The sequence below is a fragment of the Thermobia domestica genome, chromosome 8 (assembly GCF_964235325.1).
Source record: "Thermobia domestica chromosome 8, izTheDome1.hap1.1, whole genome shotgun sequence".
Lineage (NCBI taxonomy): Eukaryota > Metazoa > Arthropoda > Insecta > Zygentoma > Lepismatidae > Thermobia > Thermobia domestica.
The window spans coordinates 90,085,848-90,101,849 of record NC_137461.1 but is presented as its reverse complement, the minus strand read 5'-3'; the positions used below and the strand labels follow the sequence as shown (position 1 = coordinate 90,101,849).

At 36.0% G+C, this 16,002-nt stretch overlaps 1 pseudogene across 1 annotated transcript in view; it reads right to left on the bottom strand.

Moving 5' to 3' along the window:
- Window positions 1–12,765, bottom strand: part of LOC145693066 (glucose dehydrogenase [FAD, quinone] pseudogene) — a 43,189-nt pseudogene extending 30,424 nt beyond the window's left edge. Inside the window, exon 1 of the transcript XR_014132707.1 lies at window positions 12,566–12,765. The product of XR_014132707.1 is annotated as a glucose dehydrogenase [FAD, quinone] pseudogene (transcript). The remainder of the gene's footprint in view (window positions 1–12,565) is intronic.
- Window positions 12,766–16,002: the final 3,237 nt, after the last annotated feature.

Genomic DNA, 16,002 nt, shown 5'->3' with positions numbered 1-16,002 from the left:
TAGGCCTATGGGAAATGCGTATTTGAAAGGTGTTTTTCAGCCTCTTTCCCTATTAGGATGCGTATTTGAATCCAAATAAAACTATAAGAACTCAGTACGATGATCCAAGTGCTATCTATGTTCAAAAAGGTCTTAAGAAGCATTACTTCTTAAAAGGGATTCCCAACAACCAATTAATTTATGACCCACTTTGTTGGATTAGTACCGTCGGTATCATAAGTGTGGTATCGGGTTAGAGGAACCAAAAGAAAAAGTCCTTTAGTCCATAAGACAGAATCTTTTAGTAGCTGTGGCCCCAATTTATGCATTTTTACGAAAATTCTTATGTTAGGACCTGCTGAAAAAATTCGTGAATTTTTATCGCATTAGTGAAGTTCGGTAACATAGGACTTTCACAAGAGCATTTACATACAACGTTTGATTTGCATTAACAGGATGAAGTATTACGGTTAATTTGAAAGCTTTTCAAAATGTTTAAAAGTCAGCAATAAGTTACCCCAGAGTAGAGATGCAAGGGCTCGGAAAAAAACCGGCTTTTTTGGAAAAAAACTCGGTTTTTTCTGCTTTGCTTTTTTGCTTGGGAAATTTTGGGCTTTTTTCAAAATTCTGCTTTAAATCGATAAAGCAGACTTTGTTTCGCTTCTCTATAACACAGAAAGTCATTTAATTAGTGGTTGATGCCGATAATAATATAAAACCTCGAAAGTAAACCATGAATTTTGAAAAGATATTTTAAACAATTTTACTTCAACATTTTTACATTATGAATTCCAAAGGATTAACCAATGTATATAATAAACACATTTTAACCTCCTATATACAAAAGTAAGCAGAGTTGGCAAGAACCATGGTTGTTTCTGAAAATGCCAAAAACCCGTTTTTTTTGGGGGGGGGCAGTTTAAACCAGGCTTTTTTGGGGTTTAAACCAGGTTTTTTGATTTAGAGTAGTAGGGACCGACGTATATTGCGCCGAGTCAGCAAAAATTTTCTCGATTCTGATTGGCTGAGAGAGGTCACGTGACGTTAGGCCCCGCCCACGCGGGAAATTCAAATTTTCAGGTCACGTGGTATGACGTCATGAGTCACCCTGCGGGGAAATCCCTCATTCTCTTTTATGACCGGGATTTTTGAAATTTGTTCCCTTTTACGGGTAAGATGTGTGTTTCTGATTGGTTGATAGCTGTCACGTGATTTTAGACCCTGCGATATTTGAAATTTGTTCCCTTTTACGGGTAAGATGAGTGTTTATGATTGGCTGATAGAGGTTACATGATCTTAGACCCGCTACACGGTGAACAGGTCACATGGTATGACGTCATGTTTTACCCTTGCGAGGAAATCCATCACTAATTCGTTTCCTTTTACGGGTAAGATAAGTGCTTTGGTACCTTGATTCTGATTGGATGATAGAGATCACGTGATTTTAGGTCCTAGGATTTTTGAAATTAGGGTGTCCTTTCTGATGTATACTTTGGTATCTCGATTCTGATTGGTTGATAGAGGTCACATGATTTTAGACCCATCACACGGTGAACAGATTACATGGGAAAACCCCTCACTCATTTGTTTCATTTTATGGATAAGATGAATGTTTTGGTACCTCAATTTTGATTGGAGGATAGAAGTCACATAATCTTACCCTCACCCCAATGCTAGACATTCAGAGTGGTATGACAGTGATCACCCTCGACCTGGATTTTTTTTTTAATGGTTATCCTTTTTGGTACCTTAAAGTTCCCGTGGAGGGTTCAACCCATCCTTAAATAACCCTTTTATGGTATGATATTGTACTGAAGTTTACATTAAATATTATCGTTCTCTCTTTGACAGATAAGATGATTACCAGCTTTTTTTTACCTTGATGGAGATCCTGTCCTTGAATTAGTAGCCTATGTCTCTGGAAGTAACAATGGTGAAAGAGGGGTGTCGCTTGTAGATTTCTTATAACACATTGTTGTGAGTTTAAGCGATTTTTTAAACGCTCAGTAAGCGCTTCATTAATGGAAACAGTGTTGCCAGATTTTTTTAACCTAAACTGCTCCGATTCTTTTCGAAACGGTTCCGCAGAGTGCAAGAAATTTTAAACTAAAAATTTTTCGAACTAAAAAAATTTTTGTAACTAAAAAATTTTAAAACAAAAAATTTTCGAACTAAAAATTTTGAAACAAAAATTTCAAAAAAATTCGAACTAAAAAATTTAAACTAAAAACTTTCGAACTAAATTTTCAAATCAAAAAATTTTCTATCACACAAAGAAGTCTATCAGCATTTTATTTTAATCCACGTTACACTGTCAGATTTATTTTCTTAAAGTATATGTGTATCCTTTTCAAGGACCATGGTTCGAAACCCACCAAGCATGATTAAAACCGAATTCATTCATAGCTAAGCGGTTAGGATACACATCTTTGGTTTGAAAGACCTGAGTTCGATTCCTGGAGAAACATTTCTTAGGATTTTTCTAAAACTTGTTTCAATTTCTAGTTCGAAAATTTTAAAAGTTTAGTTCGATAAAAAGTTTGATTTGAGAAGTGTTACACTGTCAGATTTATTTTCTTAAAGTATATGTGTATCCTTTTCAAGGACCATGGTTCGAAACCCACCAAGATCGATTAAAACCGAATTCATTTAAGCGGTTAGCATACACATCTTTGGTTTGAAAGACCTGAGTTCGATTCCTGGAGAAACATTTCTTAGGATTTTTTCTTAAACTTGGTTTCAATTTCTAGTTCGAAAATTTTAAAAGTTTAGTTCGATAAAAAGTTTGATTTGAGAAGCGTTACACTGTCAGATTTATTTTCTTAAAGTATATGTGTATCCTTTTCAAGGACCATGGTTCGAAACCCACCAAGATCGATTAAAACCGAATTCATTTAAGCGGTTAGCATACACATCTTTGGTTTGAAAGACCTGAGTTCGATTCCTGGAGAAACATTTCTTAGGATTTTTCTAAAACTCGGTTTAAATTTCTAGTTCGAAAATTTTAAAAGTTTAGTTCGATAAAAAGTTTGATTTGAAAATTTTTAGATGTGATTTACATCTTTAGTTCGAAACTTTTGTTTTTAAAAAATGTTTTAGTTCGACAAAATTTTGTTTCAATTTTTTTAGTTCGAAATTTTTTTTTGGGTTCGAAAATTTTTTTGTTTGAAACTTTTTTGTTTCAAAATTTTTTAGTTCGAAAATTTTTTGATTTGAAAATTTAGTTCGAAAGTTTTTAGTTTAAATTTTTTAGTTCGAATTTTTTTTGAAATTTTTGTTTCAAAATTTTTAGTTCGAAAATTTTTTGTTTGAAAATTTTTGTTTAAAATTTTTTTTAGTTACAAAAATTTTTTTAGTTCGAAAAATTTTTTCGTTTAAAATTTCTTGTACTCTGCGGAACCGTTTCGAAAAGAATCGGAGCAGTTTAGGTTAAAAAAAATCTGGCAACACTGTTTCCATTAATGAAGCGCTTACTGAGCGTTTAAAAAATCGCTTAAACTCACAACAATGTGTTATAAGAAATCTACATGCGACACCTCTCTTTCACCATTGTTACTTCCAGAGACATAGGCTACTAATTCAAGGACAGGATCTCCATCAAGGTAAAAAAAAAGCTGGTTATCATCTTATCTGTCAAAGAGAATGATAATATTTAATGTAAACTTCAGTACAATATCATGATACCAAAAAAAAAAGGGTTATTTAAGGAGGAGGTTGGGCCCTCCATGGGAACTTTAAGGATAACCATAAAAGGGAACAAAATTCTAAAATCCAGGATCACCGACATATCGCTCTATATTTCACTCATGGGGTGTGTGGCGGGTCTAAGATCATGTGACCTCTGTCGGCCAATCAGCATCGAGGTACCAAAACACTCATCTTACTCGTAAAAAAAGGGAACGAATTTTAAAAATCCCAGGGCTTAAGATCACGTGACCTCTATCAACCAATCAGAATCGAGATACCAAAGTATACATCAGAAAGGACACCCTAATTTCAAAAATCCTAGGACCTAAAATCACGTGATCTCTATCATCCAATCAGAATCAAGGTACCAAAGCACTCATCTTACCCGTAAAAGGAAACGAATTAGTAATGGATTTCCCCGCAAGGGTAAAACATGACGTCATACCATGTGACCTGTTCAGCGTGTAGCGGGTCTAAGATCATGTATCGTAGTACCAAAGTACTCATCAAAGAGGATACCCAAATTTCAAAACCCAGGGTCTAAGATCATGTGACCGCTATCAACCAATCAAATTCAAGGTACAGGATTCATCTTACCGTAAAAGGGAACGAATTTCAAATATCGCAGGGTCTAAAATCGCGTGACAGCTATCAACCAATCAGAAACACACATCTTACCCGTAAAAGGGAACAAATTTCAAAAACCCCTGGTGAGGTCGGGGTGACTCATGACGTCATACCACGTGACCTGAAAATTTGAATTTCCCGCGTGGGCGGGGCCTAACGTCACGTGACCTCTCTCAGCCAATCAGAATCGAGAAAATTTTTGCTGACTCGGCGCAATATACGTCGGTCCCTACTACTTTTAGATATTTTGCTTTATGTATTTGTATTACATATTCACAGAAATAAGTTTGTTTCGCCTTGGTGTTATTATTCAACAACGGGGTTATGCCTGGAAGAGGTCCCATAAGCTTAAAGAAATCCGGTCAGTAAATTTCTTAAATTGAGAAACTCCCGCCCTAGCCATCGGGAAAATCCCGTCATTCTTTTAAATGTAAAACAATAACGGGAAAATCCTGTAAAATTTAATTTGCATGTAAAATTTAAAGGTCAACGTATTATAATCAGTACGCTAAAACTGAGTGACACACAATCATAGTCAACGTCTTGCGAATAAAATCAGAAAAATAAACACACTGCTGAACAAGACTGCACTTATTTAATATAAAAACACATTTACACTTGACGTTTCGATCTTCTATCCAAGATCCTCATCAGACGTGAGTGTACGTCTGATGAGGATCTTGGATAGAAGATCGAAACGTCACGTGTAAATGTGTTTTTATATTAAATAAGTGCAGTCTTGTTCAGCAGTGTGTTTATTTTTCTAAAACTGAGGTATTAAATTACAAATTTAGTATGTAGGTATCATTGAAAGTCCAATCCAAGCTAATGTTGGAAGCTAAGTAGGCAATCGATAAATTTTACCAATTTTAATCAATATATTTAAGCAACCTTCGCTTCTTTATAAAACAACAGGCATGCAGAAATATATAATTTGGTTTCGTTTTGTATGTTTAGGCTTAACATCCTTACGTAATACCATGTTATCAAGGAGAAGACTTTCGCTTAAAGTGACATCCGAAAGAGTACTTAGTTTACAAATGAAAGAAGGGTTGTGGTTCGACCGACAATTGAACATGGGACACCTTGATTAAAAGGTGAAAAGGAAATAAGACTAATGCAGATGGTTTGACATGTGAAACGTCACTATGAAGATCACACGATTCGCATTTTTGTTCTTTTAATTTTTTTAGTTTAAACCAGTTATTTTTTTTAAAAAAAAAACAGCTGGTGTAAACGAGCCAACCCTAAGAGTAAAAACTTCTTTCAAAAAATACACAAATAACTAGCAAAATTGTATGTAGTATTTTTACTTCAAAATATTCCATACCCTCTTTCTGAAACAAAATAAAATTAAAATAAAACATAAGAGAAATACTTAGATTTGCCTGATACAATTAAAGGCTGCACATGGTTCTGTATATTCTTGAAATTCTACAGTCAAGTTTTTTATAACCACCATCAAGGGCGCCCATCAGGGGGGTTAAGGGGGCGCTTGCCCCCCTAGAGGAAAATGTACTTCAGAATATTGAAAATCCAATACAATTTTTACATTAGTTACAGCAAAATTTGAAACTATTTTTGAAACGTCGCTTATACTTCCCCTCCTTGGAAACCACAACATGGGCGCCCTTGACCACCATCACGGTTTACCCAGTTCTCAAGTTTTCTGAATTTTTAACAAGAGGGATTCAACATATCATTACGGAACAAACAAACAAAAAAAAAAAAAAAAAAAAAAAAAGAAAGACTACGGAATATATTTAAGTTAAGCTAAATACAACTGCACAACAAACGTGACTGAGTGGTTGGCTTTTGCGCTTCTATCGGGAAGTCCGGGATTCAACCCAGCATTCGACAATTCTGACAAAGCCTTCCTTCATTCCATTTGAGAATGTAGAAATAGTGCGTGTACTGGCCGACTAGGAGTGTAGGAGTTGGCCGACTTCCTTTCTTATTGCTTTTAAATCGTTATTATTACTAATTACCAGCAGTGACGGTTTTGCGAAGGTTAGAGGATCGGTCTTTCGGACTGAAGCCTGTTCTCCAAAGTTGTGGAATGTCTAAAACGAACGAAATATCTATTAGTTATGCCTTTACTCATAAACTTTAAGCTCCCGTCAAATAAAAATTACGAATGTTTAGAAAAACTAAACATTAGTAGTAAGAAAACCCCTCCCAAAACACTTTTTTAAATTCGCCACTGATTCTCAGTATAAAATGATCTTCAAGGTTGTATCCGGAAGATTATTGCTAAACATATAAACGAAATGAAATATTAGTTATGCCTGTACTCATAAATTTCAAGCACCTCCCAAATAAAATTAGGACTTTTTAGAAAACGAAACAATCAGAGAAACCCCTCCCAAAGTACTTTTCTAAATCCGCTATTGATTATTTGTATAAATTGGTATTCAAGGTTGTATCTGGAAAATTATTGCTAAATCATTGCACAACTACAGTATAACAGAAATGTGCAAATACGGTTTGACGGACATATTGAAAAACGTATGCTTTGACGGATATATAGAAAAACGTAAGTTTAACTTTCGTGCTAGAAGCTGGAGTACTAAGCTCTTAGAAATGAAACACGGATGACAAACTAAAATGATCTAGAGAAGGAAAAAAATGTCGATAACTCAAAAGTTAAAATAAAGTTAAATAACCTGTAAAATTGCCCTCAAATACTACATTCTTCATGTTAGCTTTAATTCGTAAAATATGTGCTCCATCCATCTTGATGGTGAATTACAGAGCTAAATATGGCATTCAGGTCGTGGAAATCTTATCTAACTATAGAATATACTATAAGAAAGCTATTTGGATAGAAAAATCATGAAAATGAAAAAAGCCAAAATTTCCAAAATTCTCGGTTTTTTTCCAAAAAAGCCGGCTTTTTATGTGAAAAAAACCATCGATTCAAAAAAGCCGGCTTTTTTGCATCTCTACCCCAGAGTGCAATTCATCATGAAAACCGTAGATTTTAAACAAAAGGCTATATTTTTGACTCTGAACCATAAAAAAATCTGTACAGTACTGAAGTATAGACATACATGCACTGTTTTTTTTTTTTTTTCAATTTTTGAATGTGACTTGCTATGATCATATTCTAAGATTAAGAGAGACGAGAAATAATTATGAATAAAACAGTGGAATGAAGGAAGTGAAAGGAAATGAGAAAACTCGCCGAAATCTACGAACATGATTATGTCCACCATAAAGGTAGGATCGAACCAGGACTCCAAGCACCTGAAGTAGGCGCTTTTCACTGTAGCACTACGGCCTCGTGCACTGACTTGTGAGTTACCAAATCTCCCCACTAGTCTAGTGGCTAGCGTATGCGCCTTTGGTGCATGTGATTCCGGGTTCGATTCCTAGCTGAAGAACACAAAAAATAATTTCACAATCCTTCATTTTCATTAATCATTCGTCACCTTTTGAAAAAAGGGCATAATCGTGAGTCGTTAAACTACGAGGGCTATCCAGAAAGTAGATTACGTTTTGGAATAAAAAATCAACAAAGTATAGGAAACAAATTTTATTATATACAGATGAAAGCCACACACAAATACTACTTTTCGACATAGTCACCATTCAAATTAAGGCATTTATCGTAGCGATGTACGAGCTTGGAAATTCCTTCGTCGAAAAATTCGGCCGCCTGCGACTTCAACCACTTCGTTACCTCTTCTTGCAGCTGTTCGTCGTCATCAAAACGCTGCATAGCCAGCCACTTCTTCATTGCTGGGAATAGGTGGAAGTCGCTCGGTGCCAGGTCGGGACTGTACGGCGGATGAGGAAACAACTCCCACTGAAAAGATTCAAGAACTTCACGCGTGACATTTGCCGTGTGGGGCCGGGCGTTGTCGTGAATCAACAAGATCTTAGAGCTCAACATTCCTCTGCGCTTGTTTTGAATTGCTCTTCTGAGGTTTTGCAGAGTTTGGCAATACCTTTGAGCGTTTATTGTAGTGCCTCTTTCCAGGAAGTCCACCAAAATCACACCTTTTCTGTCCCAAAAAACAGTCGCCATCATCTTCCTTGCCGACATTGTTTGCATGCATTTCTTGGGTTTTTGGGGATAACCTGTGTGTCCCCACTGCATTGATTGCAATTTCGTTTCACAGTTCACGTGTTTCACCCATGTTTCGTCACCAGTAACGATGCGATCGAGTAAAGAGTCACCATCCTTATTGTAGGCGTCCAAAAAGTGCAACGCTGCAGCCATTCGCTGATTTTTGTGGTCCTCTGTCAAGATTTTTGGAATCCATCTTGCACAAAACTTGTGGTAACCAAGCTTTTCGCTGATGATTTCGTGCAACAAACTTCGCGAAATTTGTGGAAAACTCAAAGAAAGTTCCGTTATTGTGAACTTTCGATTTTCACGGACTTTAACATCGACTTTTTCGACAAGTTCGGCAGTCACTTTGCTGGGTCTCCCACTTCGATCTTCGTCGTGAACATTGGTTCGGCCATTTTTAAATCTTATGACCCACTGTCGCACTCCACCTTCAGTGATAATGTTGTCCCCATACACTTCACACAGCTGCCGATAGATTTCTATCGGTTTACAGTTTTTTGCTGTCAGAAACCTTATTACTGCACGCACCTCGCAGCTCGCGGGATTTTCAATTAACGCAGACATTTCAAACCGTCACAGTATCTTAACGGAGCACAGCACGAACCTCTCACTAGCACGGCTAGATGCCGACTGAGCTGCGCAACGCTCTGACCCCAAGATGGCCGCGCTAGCCCCGCCCCTAGCGGACACAGACGAAAACGTAATCTACTTTCTGGATAGCCCTCGTATAATATTTTAATCTGGAGACAGAATTGTGAATTCGAGTGGTAGAATGATAAATTTGAGAGGAAAGGTAAGTTTGGGGAAGAATGGCAAATTTGGGATTGAATTTTGAGTTTAGCGTCCCTTGCAGCAGTGGGACTATATGAGACGCGGATCTACAGATTAATGTTGGATCCGAACCACAGGAGCTCCCATTGGGAATCGAACCCGGGTTTCTCATTCCAAGGACATGCACACTAACCGCTTAGCCGCCAGGGAGCTCGTGGTAAATTTGGGAAAAGAATGATAAATACAGTGAGATGTTGTCTAAGCCATTGGGAGGATTGGAACCCTGTGTTTAACTAGAATAGTTATTATTATTACTATTATATATCAACCGATAGATAAGATCGAGTTGAAAAAAGTGGCATAGATGAGCTTGAGTTGATTTTAAGTTTAACGTCCCGTTCAGCAGCGAGGCTATATGAAACGTGGACGTAGCGTAAAGTCTCATGCGTACTTTTCGAATCAGGAAATCGAATTTTCATGGCATTGAAATTGTCGTTTGTTTCCGATAATAATTGATACTTTTTACAGACTATTTATTTATTTATGTATTGTACATGTAAAAATTCACTCTTAAGTACCTGATTGTATGTATTGTTCTTTATCATCTCCTAAGGGTGACGCACTCACCACTTTTACAAATTCCGTGACAGATTCTGTCACATATCCATACAAGATTTTTCTGAAAGGATTTCCAAATTTTGGAGAAAGCAATAACAATCAGAAATTCCATGTTAAAAGTTATTATTATTATTATTATTATTATTATTATTATTATTATTATTATTATTATTATTATTATTATTATTATTATTATTATTATTATTATCAGTAGTAGTAGTAGTAGTAGTAGTAGTAGTAGTAGTAGTAGTAGTAGTTCAAACGCAATTGTATCTGACGTATTGCTGCCTACTCAAATTACAGTTATAGTTTCTCTGTAGAAAAGACGTGCCTGTACTGAATTACGTCATGTGTTTTGTGCGAGTCTAATGAATCCAAAATATAGTTTGTAAAATACTTATGCTGAAAAGAAAAAGAATAGTAGACAGCGTGTTTATGTTATTAACGTTCATGATTTTTGTGCGGGAAATGCGGGATTGATTCTCGTCGAAACCTCCTTGATTGGTTGGTTTGAGTTTAGCTCCCCTTCTCAGCACTAAGACTATATGGGATGTAAACCATCAGTTTAAGATGGGATTTGAACCACCATAAGACTTTTCAAATTACAAGTGTTTCCCTCCGGGAATGGAAACCATAACTCCGTGCACCAAAGGTATGGGGGTTGCTACTTTTGTTTAAAAGAAAAATCGCTGCAAATGGATCATTTGTTTCTAAGGTCTTGCATAAAAAGTAATCTTGTTTAATTTTCTGATTAATCCAATATGACGGATACGAACACAAAAACATTGAGGACAGTTAGAAAGCGCTCATTTCTTTCATAGCGACTCGAATACTCAGGGGATCCACTGGGTCTGGACCAGTGTTCGAAGTGGAAACAAAGCAGGGGTGGTATGTTTTATTACGATTTTGACCTCACATACTGGCTATCTAAATGCTGAAATACAGTGACGGTATGTTGCCTAAAAGATTGCATTTCGTTTATATAATAAATGAAAGCCATTGGAGAGCTTCTCTGTAGTTACTGGGCGGGGGGGGGGGGGGAGGCATGAAGAGACTTTGATTCCTTGCCAACAACTTTCTGGGGGGAAAATATACCCTTATGTTGTATTATGGAGAATTATACAGGAAAATATTCAAAAACCAAGTTTTTAATATAATAATTTCCTAGGGGAAAACCCCCAACTTCCCACTTGACTGAGAGGTATTCCAAACTCCCGGAGGATCAGTCCCGCACAGTAGATAACCCCTAGATTCGCCCATGCTCAAAACACGGCATTTATATGCATTAAGGCAAGAAGACATACACACATACATAACAAAGAAACAATTCAATATGGCACATCAAAATATAAAGTAGATGAACTTCTCTGAAGACACATAATTTTAAAAAGAAACAAAAGATAGCAAAAAGATTTTAAAAATGTCGGTGTTGTCAACTTAGAAATTATTTCTACATAATAAATAAAGTATTTTTTACGTGCAAAGCTATTCGTCAATTACTATGTCTAAAAACGGATTTATTAAAGGTATTCAGTATTTACAATCCAATAATGTCTTGATCATTGATAAATCAGAGGCGGTATGCCTTCATCACTGAAAACCCAGAGTCGGTATGGCGTACCACCACATACCGTCTCACTTCGATCACTGGTCTGGACTGTCCAAAAACTTTATAACTCTCTATACATTTGTACACTTTCTCAATGAAATCGATCGACTTGTGTATGTCTCATCTTTGGACATTTTCTTATCGATATGTGCTAATAACGTTGTAGAATTATAACTAATGTTGCCTGTGAGACGAGACGAGAATGTGAAATTTGTAGAAGTCTCGTTTCGTCTCAATTTTCGAAGAATTCTTTCTCGAACTCTTCTAGAAAATTTTTGTTGTTTCGTTTGGTAAATTAATCTACAAAATTTATGACCCGATTTTTTTCTTAATTTCATTATTATTGAAGTATTATATTTGTAATGATTTGTGTATCTTTAAATGTTCCTTTGTGGTTATATGGGAGACCCGGGTTCGATTCTCGGTTCTATCTCATGTTGTTCGGATACCAGGCCAAGCTATAAGTTCACGTCTCATATAACCTCGGTGCTAAACGGAATAATAACTCCAAATCTAACCTTAAAAAATTCAGAGATTTGGATATCTTATAATAATAATAATAATTGCAACCCTTATTTCACCCTTTCCACTTCGAATTTCCAAAAATCCTTCCTTAGTGGCACCTTAAGTTACAAATCCTATGCAAGTAGAAACTTTATAGGTGAAGCGATTTGCCCTAGACATTGATCAGCTAGCATTTCTTATTTTATATAGCGAGAGTAACTGTCAAGTTATTTTCCTTATTTTTCCTGAAAACACGTCAAACAGAAATAGTCCTCTTTAAACTTTTAATGATCCATGACTACCCCTTTTTAAAAGATTATAGGAGCTCAGCGGTAGAGCACTTACTTCTGGTGCATGGGATCCTTGTTTCGATCCCCGACCAAGTAAGTTTGTGGCGTAGAAAAAAAATCATTGAACTTGTATTTAGTATGGTTGACTGATTTGAACTTCAGTGTCCCGTTCAGAACCGAGGCTTCATGAGACCTGGATTTTAGCCTAACGTAGCATCCAGAGCAAACGAGATCCCATCGGGAATCGAACATTGGTCTGCCGCTTCGAAAGTACGAACGCTAACGTTGTACCAAGGAGGAAGTTTTCGTATTTCCTATGTTTTAAAATAGGCCTAATGGCAGCACAATAGGGCAAAAAATTTGATTTTTTTAAAAAAAATAATAAAATAATCAACTTACCTTAATTTGTAAAGAAACTTCTATGTAAACAAAATGGTTTCAAATTCTTCGACCGCTTGCAGAATAGAACTGATGTTACACACTACCAATAAACTGTATGAACTTTCGCTGCTAGTGAACAACTGTTAAGAAGGAACAGAGAAATGGCTAACGGTTTGATGATTGTTGTTATTTTTCTTTGGACTTTCTATTTCACTCGGAAAGATTTTAACTCTTTTTCTTCTTTTCCCCCATTTCGTCTACGCTCCCTTTTGGACATTCCACAAATAGTCGGCATGTCCTACTTCCGATGGAAGATCCTTGAGAAGATCATAGAAAGTGCTTCCGAGTATTTTTCAAGTTAAAATAAGGCACACACACACAAACACACGCAGTTTCTTTTCATCTTTACAGATATAGATGAACATAATATTACACGATATTTTTTTTGGCTGTATATATAGTTAAAAAATGCATGAACAAGTTATAGATTAAGACTGGGAACACTTCTAAAACAATAATAATGTGTTGTATACGAAACGAGATTTAGAACCGTCTCGTCTCGAGAGAATCTGCTGTCTCACCACGGAGAATATACAATGGTGCTGATTTCTGTATAACTTTAGGGTGAGAGTTGTTTAGATTGATGTGTTTCGTTGTCACATGTGCAAGCAAATATATCTAGATCCTGGAGGAAATCCGTGGACCATGATTCGTATACGAGTATCTCTTTCTGTTGCAAAAGCTTGTTTCGTTTCGTGGGCAACACTATTATTATTATTATTATTATTATTATTATTATTATTATTATTATTATTATTATTATTATTATTAGTAGTAGTAGTAGTAGTAGTAGTAGTAGTAGTAGTAGTAGTAGTAGTAGTAAATGAAATGAAATGAAATCTTTGAGTTTTACGTCCCACGGTTATGCCGGTTAGGCTAAAGGAGACGGTGAGGATGAGAAATGAATGAAATGGTGGAATGAAGAAACTGGGAGGAAAGGGAGAACCCCGAGAAAACCCATACACACGGTGTTTGTCCACCACAAAGTTCACTTGGGGGGGACTGGGATCGCATCGGGGACCCCAAGCACCAGAGGTGAATGCTCTACCACTAAGCATAGTAGTAGTAGTAGTAGTAGTAGTTCAGCACTAGGAACACCAATGAAGCGAACACACCACTCAGTCAAAATTATAAACTCAGAAATATAAATATATTTTTCTTTTTAAAAAATGAAAGTAGTTTATACATTACAACTCTTTGAAAGCAAGAAAGGTATCACCACCTATGCAGCAAGAAAGGTATCACCTCCTCATTAAAAACGTGTACAGTGAAACCTGTCTATGTTGGCCACCATCGGTTCCATTGAAAAGTGGCCAACTTACAGAATATAAGTGTGATTGTTGTATTTTGAGAATAGGATTCTAGTAATACTTCATTGTAAAATTTTAATAAGCAATGGCATAAGAGCTATTTTTAAATAATGTATATAGAGTAGTCACAACAATATACAGTACCAGAAAAAAATACTACAGTATGTTTATTATATGTGCTAGTCTGGTACATTGAATTATTCGTATTGAAAACCCATTAACACAAATAACCATAAAATAAAAACTGTACGCAGTTCATTGAAATTTATATTGAAATTTATATTGAGTTATTCAGATTGAAAATTAGTTAAGCAAAATTATAAATTGGACAATTTATATGCATTTTATACGACCTTTTTCGACAGTGACTAATATTTTCTGTAGATACCTTTCGAAAAAATAGCAAATCATTTATTACACAAATTTATTCATGTTGGTTCATTCTAACCATATTTCTTTTATTGTTTTTGGCACAAATGCACATTCAAATTTTGTAATTAACTACCGTTTGTTAATGAGCTACAAGTGTTTCCCTCGGAGTAAAAGATGGTTTGAAAAGGATAGTAAGAAAATTCATATCTCAAAACCTCCGCTAAATTTCGACAAGCCGTCAGGTGCCAATGCTTGACAATTGACATTGTTAGCTTTAATCTTGAGAATTTTCCAGAATTACTAAAGCTCCCCACTGATGAAAGGAGCCGATATAGCTAATGGTTTCAACAAAACAAATAGGGTAAACAAATTCGTACAATTATTTCCTGAATTCCTGTACGTGCTTTTTCTTATTCACATCTTCCTTTGGAAAAATAAGCCAAACACTTTTATTAGCTCTGCTACGTGTTCGTAGTCTTATATAATTTCTACTATGTTACATAAGGGTTGGCATAGTCTTTTATTAGCTCTGCTATGTTGCATACTTGTGTTCGTAGTCTTTGTGTAATTTCTGATTGGATTATATGTTCATTGTATTAAGTAATCTCTGCTATGTTAAAATAGGGATTGAAAAAAGTACTCATAAGAGGGAACGAGTATACCCCTAAAAAGGGGTCTAAAAGGGGACGAGTACACCTCCAGAAAGGGGTCGTAAAAGAGAACGAGTATTTGAGGTGTTCGATTTTCCATAGGCGGGCGATACGAGTGGCATCACGTATTGTGCGACACTAGAAAATTGAGTCCTTGCTCTCAGGAGGCCCTGAAAACAAAGGGAGATTTTTCAGCTACCTTGGATCAAGTGACGCCCATCGGTGCATATCCCACGTAGTTTTTGGTTGCGTGTTAAGCAAATCGTTGAAAAAATCTTTGCATCTATTCAAGATGCTATCTGTATCTGTAAGAATTGTTCCGTCGTCTCTCTTTATATACGCGCGAGGTTGATACCCTTTCTTAAGTTTGCTGATTCCCTTATATATGTCTCGAATTGTTTTTCTTTTACTATTATCTTCAAGTCCATTAATTTAAGCTTTTCAAAAATCGCGTTTCTCTCTTCTAAACATTTAAGATTCCCGTCTAATGTCAACGAAATTTAGTTTAGTTATATCGTTCGGATTTTGTAGCCAATGCAATTTCGCCTATTTTTCCATCTCCGTTAGTTTGGTGCGTTCCTCGTCGAACCATGATTTGTTCCTACGTATTTCCGAATGCTCCAATTTTTCTCTTGCCGAAATTTTAATGCTGCCCCTAATTTGAACCCAGTATTCTCAACATTAGTGCTCTCAAAACCTTCTACATACTGGAATCTATTACACTTCAATCTGGTATTCCCCTGTAGCCTAGTTCTCTTCTAATTTCTTTAAACTAAACCTCTCTTTATTCTCTTTATTCAAAGATAATCTCTCTCTCTTGTTATCGCTGTTATCTGATAGTGATCAGTGTCACACTCAGGTCCTCTGAACGAGCGAACATCAATTATGCTGGACTGTCTTCTTCTATCTAGTAAAACGTGATCAATATGTGTGTTCTTCCATCTGGCGAAGTCTATGTATATTTATGAACGTCGCTATGTGGGAACTTTTTAGCTCTTCTCGATAAGGTTTTTGGATAGTCCAAAGTTCACGAAACTAAACGCCGTTGTCATTACTTTTCTTA